Source organism: Ornithorhynchus anatinus, chromosome 21 (assembly GCF_004115215.2).
Source record: "Ornithorhynchus anatinus isolate Pmale09 chromosome 21, mOrnAna1.pri.v4, whole genome shotgun sequence".
Lineage (NCBI taxonomy): Eukaryota > Metazoa > Chordata > Mammalia > Monotremata > Ornithorhynchidae > Ornithorhynchus > Ornithorhynchus anatinus.
Genome location: NC_041748.1, coordinates 24,041,337 through 24,057,684, shown reverse-complemented (window position 1 = coordinate 24,057,684; position 16,348 = coordinate 24,041,337). Strand labels below are relative to the sequence as shown.

Here is a 16,348-nt window from a genome sequence, read left to right as displayed (position 1 = left end):
TTCATTTTTATTATTATTAATATTAATAAAGAACCAGCATGGCTTAGTGGAAAGACCACAGGCCTGGGAGTCAGAGGTCTTGAGTTCTAATCCCAGCTCTGCCACATGTCTGCTATGTGACCTTGGGCAAGTCATTTCACTTCCCTGGGCCTCAGTAAGCTCACCTGTAAAATGGGAAACGAGATTGTGAGCCCCACGTGGGACAACCCGATGACCTTGTGCCTGCCCCAGCGCTTAGAACAGTGCTTGGCACATAGTAACTGCTTAAATTAAAAAAATATATTATTATTGTTTCATCGCCCGCGAAAACCGTTTTAGAACTAAGCTTCAACTCATTAGCGCGCGCGCGCGCGTCGCCGCCAAGGCCAGGCCCTATCACGCGCGCGCCCTATCCGCGACACTCCAGGGCGCACGCGCCAGCGCGCGGCCCGGGGGGCGGGGGGAGGTGAGCGCGTGCCGTTTCGGCCGCCCCGCGCGTCCTCATTGGTCCGGGCGCCTTCGGATCGCCCAATGAGAGGGCGGGAGGGGCCTCCGAGGCGGGAGCGGCGCCCAACAACAGGCGCGCGCCAAGCGGGGGAGGGGGGACACGGGGTGAGGCGCGCCGGCCGAGGGGGCGCGAGACGGGGAAAAGCCGGGGGGTGCGCATGCGCGGGGTCTCCAACCGCCACACCAGGCGCGCGACCCGTGGCCGCGGGGCTGCGCCGGGGGCCGGCGCCGACGGCCGCAAGGGGGCGCGCGCGCCCTAGTGATTCATTCATTCCTTCGATAGTATTTATTGAGCGCTTACTATGCGCAAAGCACTGGACTAAGCGCTTGGAATGGTCACCTGGATCTTGTTTTTTTTTCCTTTTATGGTATTTAATAATAATAATAATAACGTTGGTATTTGTTAAACATTTACTATGTGCCGAGCACTGTTCTAAGCGCTGGGGTAGCTACAGGGTCATCAGGTTGTCCCACGGGAGGTTCACAGTTAATCCCCATTTTACAGATGAGGTAACTGAGGCCCAGATAAATTAAGTGACTTACCAACAGTCACACAGCTGCTAAGTGGCAGAGCCGGGATTCAAACCCATGACCTCTGACTCCCAAGCCTGGCTCTTCTTTAAGCCCTTACTATGTGACAAGCACTGTACTAATAATAATGATGGCATTTGTTAAGCACTTACTATATGCCAAGCACTGTTCTAAGGGCTTGGGGGGGGGGGGATACAAGGTGATCAGGTTGTCCCACGTGGGGCTCACAGTCTTCATCCCCATTAGACAGATGAAGTAACTGAGGCCCAGAGAAGTGAAGGGACTAACCCATAGTCCCACAGCTGACAGGTGGCAAGGTCGGGATTAGAACCCGGGTCCTTCTGACTCCCAGGCCCATCTGTCTTCCCTACCTTAAGGAGGGGGTCCCATAAGCAAAGGTGCCCAGGGACGGGGGAGCGGGGAGGGCCGAGACAGTCCCACCTCAGGCCCTGAGTCCTGGGACATTAGAAAGGTGTAGATGGGCCGTTCTCCATTAAAACCACTCAGGTGATCGAGCCGATGGAAACGTTGGAGCATCGCTGGACTACGGAGGACCACGGCAAGCAGTAGGCCCAGTGGAGAAAACATTGGCCTGGGAATCAAAAGGACCTGAGTTCTAATCCCTGCTCAGCCACTTGTCTGTTGTGGGACCTTGGGAGAGTTACTTAATTTCTCTGTGCCTCAGTTACCTCATCTGCAAAATGGGGATCAAAACTGAGCCCCATGTGGGACAGGGAAGGTGTCAAACCTGTTTAGCTCGCACCTACCCCAGAATTTAGAACAGTGCTTGACACATAATAAGCGCAGTCACCATCATCATCACAATCAAGAGCCCCGGCCCATCCCTTTCCCTCACTGTCTCTTGTAAAAGAGGGGGGGTTGAAGGGGGGTGCCCCCCTCCTGGCCCAGCCAAGCAATGGTCTCAGTTTTGCAGCTACAAGTTGAGGACCTGGCCCAAGCTGGGGGTGATAGCCACCCCCCACCCCCCACTCCCGGACAATTTCTTCCTTAGGTGGCCACTTCCCTGAGCTCTCCAGAGCAGAAGAGTGGTCAATGCCCCCGTCCTGGCTTCAGCCCCTCAAGTAAAGAGTCCCTCAAAGCCCAAGTCTGAGAGGGACCCTTTCTCCCCTGGCAGAGGGCTGTTTGTGGCTCTTCCTTCCCCTCGTCCAGTCGCTGCCCAAGAGGGAGAGAGGATAAGACGGGGCACGGGTGAAAAGGCAGCTGAGATGGTCCTGGTCTCTAAGCAATTAAATACAATTTTAAAAAAAAAGTATGACTTTTCCCTCTACATTGTAAACTCATTGTGGGTAGGGAACAGGTCTGCCTATTTTGCTGGATTATACTCTCCCAAGTGCTTAATACAGTGCTCTGCACATAGCAAGCACTCAAATACCATTGATGATGATGGCCCTGTTAGCATCTCTTTACAAACACGGGAGGCTACGGCCTGCTCCCAATCCAGCCAGCCAGGGTAATGAGGAGGGGAGGACCAAGTTGCCCTCTTTCTCCTCACGTCCCCTCCTCTCAACCAGCTCTCTGCCGCCTTTTGAGATTTCCCAGCCCCCATCTTCAAACCCCTCCCTCATCCTCCTGATCCCGCTCATTCACGCCTGCATGGCCAGGGTCCCTGCTGCTTCTTTGATTTACAACCCTCCAGGCCCAAACCCTAGCCCGAGGTGCTGCTTGGGCTCTCCCCTCCGCCTCCCTCTCGCAACCTGGACCACCTTGGAAAGGTGGCTACCTTTTTTGTGGACCCCATCCCACCCAGAGGACATGACCTGGTCAAACCCACGGCTCCTACCTTCTGGCAGACCTCATCCTGTCCTAAACCTCTTCTCCCTCACTGCTAGTTTTGGCCAAAATGACCCCTAGCCATTCCTAGAAATACTAGCCAAACTTGGCTGCAACTCCCCACCTGCCCAAACCTCAGTTCTGGATCCCTTTCTCTTTCTGCACTCCCACAGCTTCGGGAACCAGCTCTTTCAATCGAAAATACCTCTTGAGTAGTTAGGGTAAACAGATCACATGACAGAGTACAATACAACAGAGTTGATGGACATTTGTCCAGCCCACAAGGAGGTTACAGTCTTGCGCTCTACATGGGTGATTCCCCCCCAAAAAATACATCTCACTAGCCCAGATCTATCTCATTGTCATTTCACCTCCTGCCTCTGGGACGTCTCCCGCTGAACGGGACAAAACCGCCCAGGAGCCCAAAGCTGAGCTTATTATCTTCCCTCCACTTCTTTCCCTTACTCAGTTCACAGCACATGGACCCTACCCATCGCTGAAATCAAAATCGTGACATTATCCATCTTTCAACTCCCATGGCTTCACCCCTAATGGCAAGAGCCCGGGGTTGGGAGTCAGAGGATGTGGGTTCTAATCCCAGCTCTGTCACTTATCTGCTGTGTGACCTTGGGCAAGTCGCTTAGCTTCTCTGTGCCTCAATTACCTTATCTGAAAAATGGGGATGAAGACTGTGAGCCCCACTGGAACAACTTGATTACCTTGTAGAACAGTATTTGGCACACAGTAAGCGCTTAACAAATACGATTATTATTATAGTTGTTCACACCCAGCCTCTCACCTGGAACTGCCTCCCATTCCAATCCAATTTCTTCCCCCTCTCTTGACCATCGTTCTGAAATCACATCTTCGGCAGGCTTCCCCCCTTAATTTCTCTTCCTCCCCATGTCCTACACCACCTCAGCACTCCTGCACGGTTACACACTCACACCCACTCATTTCTCTAAATAGCTCCTTCCCTACTCCATTGTTTAAGCATTTCATCATCCACATTTGTCCTTCTTTTCACTTCTGTCTGTCATTTTTGGTCCCCCCCCAACCCAACCATAAGCTCTTTTAAAAGCAGGGATCATGTCTCCTCAACCTCTCTCTCCCCATTGCTCAGTGCAGTGCTCTGCACATAGTAGCCATCCAAGACACTGGGTTTCAGGGGAACAGGACCCCAGCACAGAGTCCTGATCCCCACAATGAGTAAGAGAGACAAGCACCATGAGGAACAGACATTTTTTTCCTCTATCCAACATTTCCCTTTACAACAAACTGATCGCTGGCCTTCTCGGCTTAGTGATTCCAACAGGTCCCGACCCATTTTTGGTCAGGGTGGGAGGGGGAAATAAGGGGAGAACAGAACCAGCAGCAGGCTGGATGATGACTGTCCGGTCACTGCCCCCCACACTAGAGAACCCTTCAGCCTGACCAGACCCCAATCCCTGCAGCTTCACTCCATGAACCCTGGAAAAGGGAATAGTCTAATCACTTAAAACAATTTATTGAGCACTTACTACGCGCAGAGCACCGTACTAAGCACTTGGAAAGGTACAATAATAATAATAACGATGGTGTCGGTTAAGCACTTACTATGTGCCAGGCACTGTACTAAGCGCTGGGGTGGGTACAACCAAATCAGTTTGGACACAGTCCCTGTCCCTCATGGGGCTCACATTCTCAATCCCCATTTTTCAGATGAGGTCACTGAGGCCCAGAGAAGTGAAGTGACTTTCCCAAGGTCACACGGCAGACCAGTGGAGGGGGCAGGATGAGAACTCATGCCCTTCTGACTCCCAGGTCCCTGCTCTATCCACCATCCCGTGCTCCTTCTCACTACGCCACGCTAGGTCTAAATACAAGAGATATATTCCCTGGTCACCCCTCAACAGCCCAGGGGGTAGCCCTTCACACAACCTGCAGGGGTGGGCTAAGACCAAAATAAGGTAGTTTTCTGGAGAAGCCCTTCCCCTCTCCCCCTTCCAACCAGGCATAGAGGGTCTCTCCTGTGAGCAGTTTCCACGGCCTCTCTGTCACAGTAGCAGTTGCTCGGCAGAGTGTGCTGCACCTAACATTTGGGACACGATGCCTGTCCACGAGGAGCTTAGATCTGTAAGGGGTGAGGCTGGCATTAAGAGCTATGAGATTGTGGTGGCCACAGTTAATAATAATAATAATAATGATGGCATTTTTTAAGTGCTTACTATGTGCAAAGCACTGTTCTAAGTGCTGGGAGGGATACAAGGTGATAAGGTTGTCCCACGTGGGTCTCACAGTCTTTATCCCCATTTTACAGATGAGGGAACTGAGGCCCGGAGAAGTGAAGTGACTTGCCCAAAGTCACCCAGCAGTTAAAGAGAAGCAGCGTGGCTCAGTGGAAAGAGCTCCGGCTTGGGAGTCAGAGGTCACGGGTTCGAATCCCAGCTCCCCCACTTGTCAGCTGTGTGACTTTGGGCAAGTCACTTCACTTCTCTGTGCCTCAGTTACCTCATCTGTAAAATGGGGATTAAAACTGTGAGCCCCACGTGGGACAACCGGATAACTTTGTATACCCCCAGCGCCTAGAACAGTGCTTTGCACATAGAAAGCGCTTAACAAATATCACCATTATTATTATTATTATTACATTGCAGACACTGCCCTAAGCGCTGGGGGAGATACAAGATAATCGGGTTGGACATGGTCCTTGTCCCAATTAGGGCTCACAGTCTTAATCCCCATTTTACTGGCGAGGTAACGGGCACAGAGAAGTGACTTGCCCAAGATCACACAGCAGACAAGCGGCAGAGCCGGGATTAGAACTCAGGTCCAGGTCTGTGCTCTAGCCGGTAGGCCAGGCTGCTTCTCTATTTGCTAAGTGCTGACTTTGTGCCAAGCACTGTAGTAAGTGCTGAGGTACAAACAAGCTCATCAGGTTGGACATAGACCATGTTCCACTTGGGGCTCACCTCATCTTTAAAATGGGGGTTAAGACTCTAACTGAGGCTCAGAGAATGTAAGCGACTGGCGCAAGGTCACACAGCAGACCAGCGGCAGAGACAGGATTAGAACCCAGGCCCTTCTGACGCCCAGGGCTGAGCTCTATTCACTAGGCCACACGGACACGGGACCCCAGAGTGCGGGACACCAGAGGCCTGAATTCAGGTTCGGTGGGATGTGAGCCAGACGTTCTTCAGAGGACAGCTGCCCTACCCCAAGCCAAAGCCACGGGAAGCAGCGTGGCTCAGTGGAAAGAGCCCGGGCTTGGGAGTCAGAGGTCGTGGATTCTAATCCCTAATGCGCCACTTGTCAGCTGGGTGACTTTGGGTAAGTCATTTAACTCCTCTGTGCCTCAGTTCCCTCATCTGGAAAATGGGGATTAAAACTGTGAGCCCTACTTGGCACAGCCTAATTACCTTATATCTACCCAGCGCTTAGAACAGTGCTTGGCACATAGTAAGTGCTTAACAAACACCAAATTATTATTATTATTAAATGTGGCCCAGCGAGGGCAGTCAATCACGTTTATTGAGCACTTACTGTGTGCAGAGCACTGCACTAAGTACTTGGGAGAGCTCAACTTCTCACTATGGGGTTCAAAGTTCTCCATCACCTTCCCCCTTCTCACCTCACTCCCCTTCTCTCCTTCTCCATCCCAGCCCTCACACTCGGCTCCTCACACTCAGCTCCACTCCTCCCCCAATTATTCATTCATTAAATAGTATTTATTGAGCACTTACTATGTGTAGAGCACTGTACTAAGCGCTTGGAATGTACAAATCGGCAACAGAGACAATCCCTGCCCACTGATGGGCTTGTAGTCTAATCAGGGGAGACAGACAAAAACAATAGCGATAAATAGAATCAAGGGGATGTACATCTCATTAACAAAATAGGGTCATAAAAATATATACAAATGAACGGATGAGCCCAGTGCTGAGAGGTGTGAACCCGTCACTGGGCAAGGATTATCTCTCTCTGTTGCCAAACTGTACATTCCAAGAGCTTAGTACAGTGCTCTGCACATAGTACATGCTCAATAAATACTATTGAATGAATGGTGCCACTAACCTTCTCACTGGGCCTCGTTCTCGCCTGTCCCACCATGGACCCCCGGCCCACGTCCAACCTCTGGCCTGGAATGCCCTCTCTCCTCAAATCCGCCAAACCATCACACTTTCCCCCTTCGAAGCCCTAGTGAAGGCTCACCTCCTCCAAGAGGCCTTCCCAAACTAAGCCTCCCTTGTCCTCAGCTCCCCCTTCCCTCCACATCGCCTTGACTCGCTCCCTCTGCTCTACCCCCTCACCCCGCCTCGGAGCACTTGTATATGTACATATCTGTCCGCAGCGCTTAGCGCCCTCCCCACCCTTCCCCCAGCAGGACCTGGCCTTCACCCTCCTCCACCGGCCTCCATTCCCCCCGCCCGAGGTAGGACCGGGGCCCTTCCATAGGTCAGTCCTGTTTATTGAGCACTTAACTCTGTGCACAGCATTGTACCAAGAGAAGCATTGTGGCTTGGTGGAAAAAGCCCAGGCTTGGGAGTCAGAGGTCGCGGGTTCTCATCCCTGCTTCGCCACTTGTCAGCTGTATGAGAATCTGGACAAGTCACTTCACTTCTCTGTGCCTCAGTTCCCTCATCTGTAAAATGGGGATTAAAACTGTGAGCCCCACGTGGGACAACCTGATTACCTTGTATCTACCCCAGAGCTCAGAACAGTGCTTGGCTCATAGTAAGTGCTTAACAAATAACAGCATTATTATTATTATTATTCTTCTATTTATATTGATGCCTGTTAACTTGCTGTGATCTCTGTCTAGCCCTTTCTAGACCGTAGGCCTGGTGTGGGCGGCGACTGACTCTATTGCTGAATTGTACTTTCCAAGCTCTTAGTACAGTGCTCTGCACACAGTAAGCGCTCAATAAATAGGGCTGAATGAATCCATACAGTGCAACGGAGTTGATTGGTACATTGCCTGCACACAATAATGTTGGTATTTGTTAAGCGCTTACTATGTGCCGAGCACTGTTCTAAGCGCTGGGATAGACATAGGGGAATCAGGAACTTAGTCTAGAGAACAGGAGAGCAGAAGGCCCCGGCGCCAACCCAGGCCACAGTCCCTGATCCCAAGGGGCTCTCCAACTTAATAGTCCTCACAGTTCATTCATTCATTCAATAGTATTTATTGAGCACTTACTATGTGCAGAGCACTGTACTAAGCACTTGGAATGGACAAATCGGTAACAGAGAGAGACAGTCCCTGCCCTTTGACGGGCTTACGGTCTAATCGGGGGAGACAGACAGACAAGTACAATGGAAAACTGCTGATGGTGCCCTCCTGCCCCACCACTGCACTGCTTCTCCGACTAGAGGGGACCCTTGGCCTCACCCTGTGTGGATGGACATCATACCCATGATGAGCAGCGTGGCTCAGTGGAAAGAGCACGGGCTTTGGAGTCAGAGGTCATGAGTTCAAATCCCAGCTCCGCCACTTGTCAGCTGTGTGACTCTGGGCAAGTCACTTAACTTCTCTGTGCCTCAGTGACCTCATCTGTAAAATGGGGATTAAGACTGTGAGCCCCACGTGGGACAACCTGATTCCCTTGTGTCTACCCCAGCGCTTAGAACAGTGCTCGGCACATAGTAAGCGCATAACAAATACCAACATTATTATACCCTCACAGCCTCATGACCCATGGATACGGTGACCCTGCCCCTGAGGGGCTCACAACCTTGTGACCTGGGGATGCAGTGACCTTCCCGCCCGAGGGGCTCACAGTCTCACACTGACCATTGGGCACGGCGGTCCTGCCTTCGAGGGGGACTCACAGCCTCACCCTGACCATTGGAGATGGTGGTCCTGCCTTTGAGGGGGGCTCACAGCTTCACGCTGACCATAGGATACAGTGACCTCGTCCTCGAGGGACTCACCTGTAACAGGAGATTATTCATTCATCTGTGCCCCTGAACATAAATGACCTGCTCACTACCCATGGCAGGTTTTCACGCTCATGGGGAGAGGCCAACACAGCTTTATAGCTGGAGTAATATAAGTCATTGCATCAATCATATTTACTGAGTGCTTACTCTGGGCACAGCACTGCACTAAGCTTTTGGGAGGGAACAACCAAACAGTTGGTAGATAGATTCTCTGGATACAAGGAGCTTTGAATCTAGCTATCTCTGTAGGTGTACTGAAAAAACACGTTTATAAGAGTTGGAGTTGCTTGATGGGATTACATAATTTAAGACACTGGGAAATTAAATGAGGAAGAAAAAGTCACTGCTGGATATAGAGGGTAGGTGTAAGGGATTTCTGCCCCAGAGGTGCTCACACACTCAGGTAGACAGACCTCTTCACCGCTCCCCTCCGCCCCCCCACCAGACTTCAGGGATCAGACTCAAACAGACCCTCGCTCACAGGGGTTTACAGGACAGATGCCGGGTCACGCATTCGGTAAATGAAATCACCGCAGAGGTTCGCTCTGAGCTCGGAGGGGGCGGGCAAAAGCTACCCCGTGGGGCAACTGACCCTACTGCCTCAGGAGCCCGGGGGCCCCTCATCCGCAGCAGCTCCCTCCAGCACACCCCCACACACAGGGCAACTGACCCTCCTGCCTCACGAGTCCTTGGACTCCTCCTCTGCAGGAGCTCCCCTCTCCCACGCAGGTCTTTCATAAACACACGCACATTCTATCTTATTTATTGAGCACTTACTGTGTGCAGAGCACTATATTAACGCACTTGAGAAAGTTTAATACAACAATAAGCGGACAGAGAGCTACAGTCAAGGCGGGTGACAGACCTCCATGCAAATAAATTACAGATATGTAGGTAAATGCATACACACACATAGAGATTCTGCCCAGCATAGGATGTGATGACACAGTCGGGGAGATGAAGGAGACCCCCTTTGCTCTGGAGAAAACACTAGCTGGACACATACGATACCGGGCTGCGCAGAGACCCTTCCTACCCCAGCCCAGTCTGCCCGGGACCCCCAAGAAGGCAGAGAGAGTTGACTCGATCCAGAGCGGGTGCCATCGAAGCCCTCAGCCCGCGGAGACGGGACAAAGCCGAGGTGGGGCCAGGGAGATGGGGTCTTCCTTGTTTTGGGCAGTTGTAATAATAATAATAATGTTGGTATTTGTTAAGCGCTTACTATGTGCACAGCACTGTTCTAAGTGCTGGGGTAGATACAGGGGAATGAGGTTGTCCCACGTGAGGCTCACAGTCTTCATCCCCATTGTACAGATGAGAGAACTGAGGCACAGAGAAGTGAAGTGACTTGCCCACAGTCACACAGCTGACAAGGGCCAGAGTTGGGATTCGAACACATGACCTCTGACTCCCAAGCCCGGGCTCTTTCCACTGAGCCATGCTGCTTGGTCATCCACTTACCCACTAGAATGCAGGCCTGAGTCTATCTTCCTGTGTCCATGAAAAATGTATGTGTGAAGACCCCTATTTCTCATGGGATTGGGTCCCTGAGGAGCAGCATGGCCTAGTAGACAGAATCCTTCTGGGAGCAAGAAGGACCTGGGCTCTTTTTCCGGCTCCGCTGCTGTCCGCTGTGTGACGCTGGACAAGTCACTTCACTTCTCTGTGCCTCATCTGTAAAACTGGGATTATTACCACCACGAGCCCCATGTGGGACTTGGACTGCATCCCACCTAATCTCAGCTCCGGCACCCGTCTACTGTGTGACCTTGGGCAAATCACTTCACTTCTCTGTGCCTCAGTTACCTTATCTGTAAAATGGGGATCGAGTCTATGAGCCCCCCATGGGACGTAGACTGTGTCCAACCTGATTTGCTTGGATCTAGCCCAGGGCTTGGTAGAGTGCCTTCCACATAGTAAGCGCTTAACAAATATCATCACTGTTATTATTAACCCAACACTTAGAACCGTACGTGGCAATAAGCGCTTAACAGATACCATTAAAAAACAAAAAAGGAGGACCCTGATGGACAGAAATGAGAGGTAGTAATGGGCACAAGGATCCAGATGGACAACCGGACAACATGCCCATCACCTCCAACACGCTTCTTAGTGAGGTGCCTATGGCTGGAGTCCTTAAGCCAAGAGCAACCATCCCTGATCCTGGCCAGACCAACACCACCACCTGCCCATCCCGACCCCCTCACCCATCTCCAGCCCCCTCTCCAAGCCCTACAACAGAAACAACTGAAGTCTTCACCATCATAGCTATGCCCCACTGCCTCTCCTAAAGAAACCCCTTCCCACTTTCTCTACCCTCCCCAGCGATTCCCCTCCTCCAACCTCTTTTTTGCATCAGAATCAATGTCATAAACTTGACCAGCAGATTCCCCTGGACCCCATGATCCGTGACAACATCCAAATCCTTTCTACATCGGCAATAGACGTGCCTTAACTCTGCCTTCCCCAACCAACCAGCTCCTCCTCCTTCACACAACATCATCGCCACCACCGCAGTGCAAAAAGCATGAACAACTTTCCCAACCTCAGAGAAAACAAGGAATGGTTGAGCTGACAGGAGCAGCCACAACCCAGGACTCACCAAGCCGAGGAAAACTGAATTCTGTCTCCATCTCTGATGCTTGGTCATCGCCCAGGTGCTGCCCAAAAGCCTGATGAAGGGCAGGGAGGCACCTGGAAGCCTCTGTGGTCTTAGGAGACCATTCAGAACACCTGGAGGAGAAAAGATGCCAGGCACACAGAGAGAGACAGAGAGTCAGAGAGAGAGAGAAGGGGAGGGAGGAGCAGGAGAAGGAGGAGGGTAGGTCATTGGATAAGGGCAGGTGAGGCAGAGGGGTCGTAGGAGAAGGGGACCACAGGTGTGGGGCATGAAGAGTGATGGTCTCCATCAAACAGGTTCCAACCCCCACCATCTTCTCTGCCTCTCACACACCTGAACCTCATTCTCCCACCCCCAGCCTGACCTTTGCCCCTCAGAATGCCCCCACCTGCTTCATCACTGGGGGGGGGGGGGCAGCCTGGAACAGTCTCGGGTACCGAATCGTTTCTCCAGACTGTGACGTTGGAAGTAGAAAAATAAAACATGAACACCATCATCACCTGTGTACTTGGATCGTAACCCTTAAATCCTGGATATTCACCCCCAACCTCAATCCTCACAGCACCTATGGACATATCCATGATTATTTTTAGTGTCTGTCTCCCCCTTTCAACTGAATGCTCCTTGTGGGAACAAGTCTACCAGCTATGTTAGAACACTCTCCCCAGCATTACAGTAAATTCTCATTTATTAATTGACTGATTCATTCAATGTTGACTGTGTTAAGCAGTGGCTAAGTGTTGGGGCATATAAGGTAATGAGATCAGATACAGTCCCTGTCCCACACGATTGGGGTTGGTAGAGATGGGAGATGTTCCCTACAGTTCGCACTGTATGCGACTAGTGGGCGGGGCTCTGTCATTCATTCAGTCCTATTTATTGAGCGCTTACTATGTTCAGAACACTGTACCAAGCGCTTGGCAAGTACAATTCGGCAATAAAAAGAGATAATCCCTGCCCACACGGGGCTTAGAGTCTAGAAGGGGGGAGACAGACACCTAAACAAGTAAACGGGCATCAATAGGAATAGAATTATAGATATGTACACCTCAAAACAAGCATACAGGCATTAATATAAATCTGTGCATCAATATCCAAGTGCTGTGGAGAGGGGGGAGAGCAAAGGGAGCGAGTTGGGGTGACATGGAAGGGAGGGGGAGCTGAGGGCTGTTGCCGAATTGAACATTCCAAGCGCTCAGTAAAGTGTTCTGCACATAGTAAGCGCTCAATAAATACTATTGAATGAATGAATGAATGAAAAGGGGGGATTTTAAACTTCTCAAGGGCAGAGACCACGGCCCTTCCGTTTACTGGAGATGTTGGCCAAACTCAGCTAGCCCTACCCTTCCATCGATCAATCAATGCTATTTCTTGATCGCTTACTCAGTGCTTGAGAGAATACAATATGACAGAGTTGGCACTTTCCCTGCCCACAAAGAGCTTATAGCTATTATTAGAAGAAATTGATAGAAGGAACAATCTCAGCCTTTTTATCATCATCATCATCATTCATTCAATAGTATTTATTGAGTGCTTACTATGTACAGAGCACTGTACTAAGCGCTTGGAATATACAAATCGGCATTTAGAGAAGCAGCATGGCTCAGTGGAAAGAGCCTGGGCTTGGGAGTCGGAGGTCATGGGTTCGAATCCCCACTCTACCACCTGTCATCTGGGTGACGGTGGACAAGTCACTTCACTTCTCTGGGCCTCAGTTCCCTCATCTGCAAAATGGGGATGAAGACTGGGAGCCTCCCGTGGGGCAACCTGATGACCCTGTATTTCCCCCAGAGTTTAGAACAGTGCTCGGCACATAGTAAGCGCTTAACAGATACCAACATTCTTATTCTTAAGCCCACCCACCAGGTCTCCTGCTCCAGTCCAGTCCTAGCCGGACTCCTCCTCTCCTCGGACGCCGCCACTCTCAGCTGGGGATGATCGAGCTGCTCGTTGCGGGGAGGAGAAGTCTTGGGTGGGGAAATGAAGTCCCGCCGCAGACCCCCTCGACTGTAAAGTCGTCCAAAGCAGGGGACCCGTCTGCCGCTTCCTTTGCACGCTGCTGGCCCCCACGCTGAGGACAGCGCTCTGCACCACCTCGACGCTCAAGGAAGAGCACGGGCGGAGTTGGGGAAGGGAGGAGCCGCCCTGGGGCGGAGTTGCGCGGCCGGGAGGAGCCGGATTCGGGGGAGCGAGGCTCGGTCGATCAGTGATGTATGTATGTGAAGCAGCGTGGCTCAGTGGAAAGAGCACGGGCTTTGGAGTCAGGGCTCATGAGTTCGAATCCCAGCTCTGCCACTTGTCGGCTGTGTGACTGTGGGCAAGTCACTTAACTTCTCTGGGCCTCAGTTCCCTCATCTGTAAAATGGGGATGAAGACTGGGAGCCCCACGTGGGACGACCTGATTCCCCTATGTCTACCCCAGCGCTTAGAACAGTGCTCGGCACATAGTAAGCGCTTAACAAATACCAACATTATTATTATTATTATCACTGAATCCTGGCTGGGGGGAGGGATGAGGGCCCGGCTCCCCCGGGGCTCCGGGGACGGGCGGGGCCTGGGCGCGCCCTCACCACCAGGGGGAGGGCGGAGCTTGACGGCCGGGAGGGGCTCCGGTGTCGGGCGGGGCCTGACCGCTAGGGGGCGGGGCTCCACTGGGGGCGGGACCTGACCACCGATTTGCACACTCCAAGCGCTCAGTACAGTGCTCCGCACCTAGTGAGCGCTCAGTACATACTATTGAATGAATGAATGGGGGGCGGGGCTCCGGTGATGGGAGGAACCTGACCGCCAGGGGCGGGGTTCCGGTGATGGGCGCGGCCTGACCACCAGGGGGCGGGGCTCCGAGGATGGGCGGGGCGGGGCTCGAATGGTGGGCGGGGCCTGGTCGTCAGGGGGCGGGGCTCCGGTGATGGGCGGGGCCTGACCACCAGGAGGGCGGGGGCACCAATGGTGGGAGGGGCCTGACCACCAGGGGGCGGTGCTCCGGTGATAGGCGGGGCCTGACCACCAGGGGGCGGTGCTCCGGTGATAGGCGGGGCCTGACCACCAGGGGGCGGTGCTCCGGTGATGGGCGGGCCCCGACGTCTGGGCCCGTCAGTCCCAACCCTCCTCCAAACCCTCCCGTGGTTGCCCCTCCACCTTCGCGTGAACCAAAAACTCCTCCCTCTGGGCTTCCAAGCCGTCCATCCCCTCGCCCCCTCCTCCCATCTCTCCTCCTCCTGCCCTCACCCGCACGCCCCGCTCCTCTGCCGCCGCTCCCCTCCTCACCCTGCCCCGTTCACACCTATCCCGCCGACGACCCCCGGCCCACGTCCTCCCTCTAGCCTGAAATAATAATAATGTTGGGATTTGTTAAGCGCTTGCTTTGTGCAGAGCGCCGTTCTAAGCGCTGGGGGAGACACAGGGTCATCAGGTGGTCCCACGGGAGGCTCCCAGTCTTCATCCCCATTTGACAGATGAGGTCACTGAGGCCGAGAGAAGCGAAGTGACTTGCCCACAGTCACACAGCTGACAGGGGGCAGAGCGGGGATTCGAACCCGTGACCTCTGACTCCCAAGCCCGGGCTCTTTCCACTGAGCGAAGCTGCTTCTAAAATGCCCTCCCTCCTCACGTCTGCCAAACTCACTCCCTTCCCCTCTTCAAAGCCCTCCTGAGAGCTCACCTCCTCCAGGAGGCCTTCCCAGACTGAGCCCCCCTTTCCCTCCGCTCCTCCTCCCCTCCCCATTCCCCCCTCTCCCGCCCTCTGCTCTTCCCCCTTCCCCGCCCCACAGCACTTGGGTATATTTGCACACATTTATTACTCTATTATTGATGTGTATCTATCTATAATTCTATGTCTCTATCTTGATGGCATCGATGCCTGTCTACTCGTTTCGTCGTCTGTCTCCCCCCATTTAGACCGCGAGCCCGTCGTTGGAGAGGGATCGTCTCTCCCCGTTGCCAAATTGTACTTTCCAAGCGCTCAGTACAGTGCCCTCCACACAGCAAGCGCTCAATAAATACGATCGAATGAATGGGTGGAGGTCCACGGAAGGGCGAGGCCCGGCCTCCGGGGTCGGGGCTCCATGGATGGACGGGGCCACGGCGAAGAGAGATCCCAGTTTGGTACCAGTGTCCCGGAGAAGGCGGGAAGGGGGGATGTTTGCAGGAAGCAGCACGGCCTGATGGCAACGGCACGAGCTTGGGAGTCAGAGGTCGTCGGTTCTAATCCCGGCTCCGCCACTTGTCCGCTGTGTGACCTTGGACAAGTCACTTCACTCCTCTGGGCCTCAGTTCCCTCCTCTGTCAAATGGAGATTAAGACGAGATCCCCCCACGGGACAACCTGATAACCTTGTATCTACCGCCGCGATAGAACGGCGCTTGGCACGTAGTGAACACTTAACAAATACTATAAATATCATTATTATTGTGGCAGGGCTGTAGACTGAGTAGCATCTCTGTCCAGGCGTTTCGGGCCACCAGGAGGACGCAGGCTGGATTCCGGGATGGATCGGAATGGGAAGCAACGGGGTGGGGCATGATCATCAGGATCGTATCGGTTAAGAGCTTACTACGTGCCGAGCAGTCTTCTAAGCGCTGCGGTAGATACAAGGTCGTCAAGGTGGTCCCACGTGGCGCTCACGGTCTTCATCCCCCTATTACAGACGAGGTAATCGAGGCACAGAGACGTTAGGTGGCCTACCCGAGGTCATACAGCAGATAAGTGGCGGAGGCGGGATTAGAACCCACATCCTCTGAGTCTCCAACCCGTTCTCTTTCCACTAAGCCACGCTGGCGCATCCAAGGCGGTCAGAGATCTGCCGAAATTGCATCTCCTCCAAGTAGCCTTCCCAGACTAAATCCTGCTCTTCCTCAGCTCCCCCACCCTATCCCGTCACCACAGCTCCCTTTGCACTTCCCCCACCCCACGGCACTTGTGTATATATAATTCTATTTATTTTATACTGATGCCTGTTTACTTGTATCGATGTCCGCCAGACTATTTGTTTTGTTGTAT

General features: G+C 52.9%; 1 long non-coding RNA gene across 1 annotated transcript in view; it reads right to left on the bottom strand.

Annotated features, from left to right (window-relative positions):
- LOC114806030 overlaps positions 1–13,371 on the bottom strand; it is a 29,733-nt gene extending 16,362 nt beyond the window's left edge. The window contains exons 1-2 of the long non-coding RNA XR_003754154.2: positions 13,214–13,371; positions 11,333–11,463 (exon numbers count right to left, since the gene is read on the bottom strand). This is a non-coding gene — a long non-coding RNA (uncharacterized LOC114806030). The remainder of the gene's footprint in view (positions 1–11,332; positions 11,464–13,213) is intronic.
- Between the last annotated feature and the right edge of the window lie 2,977 nt (positions 13,372–16,348).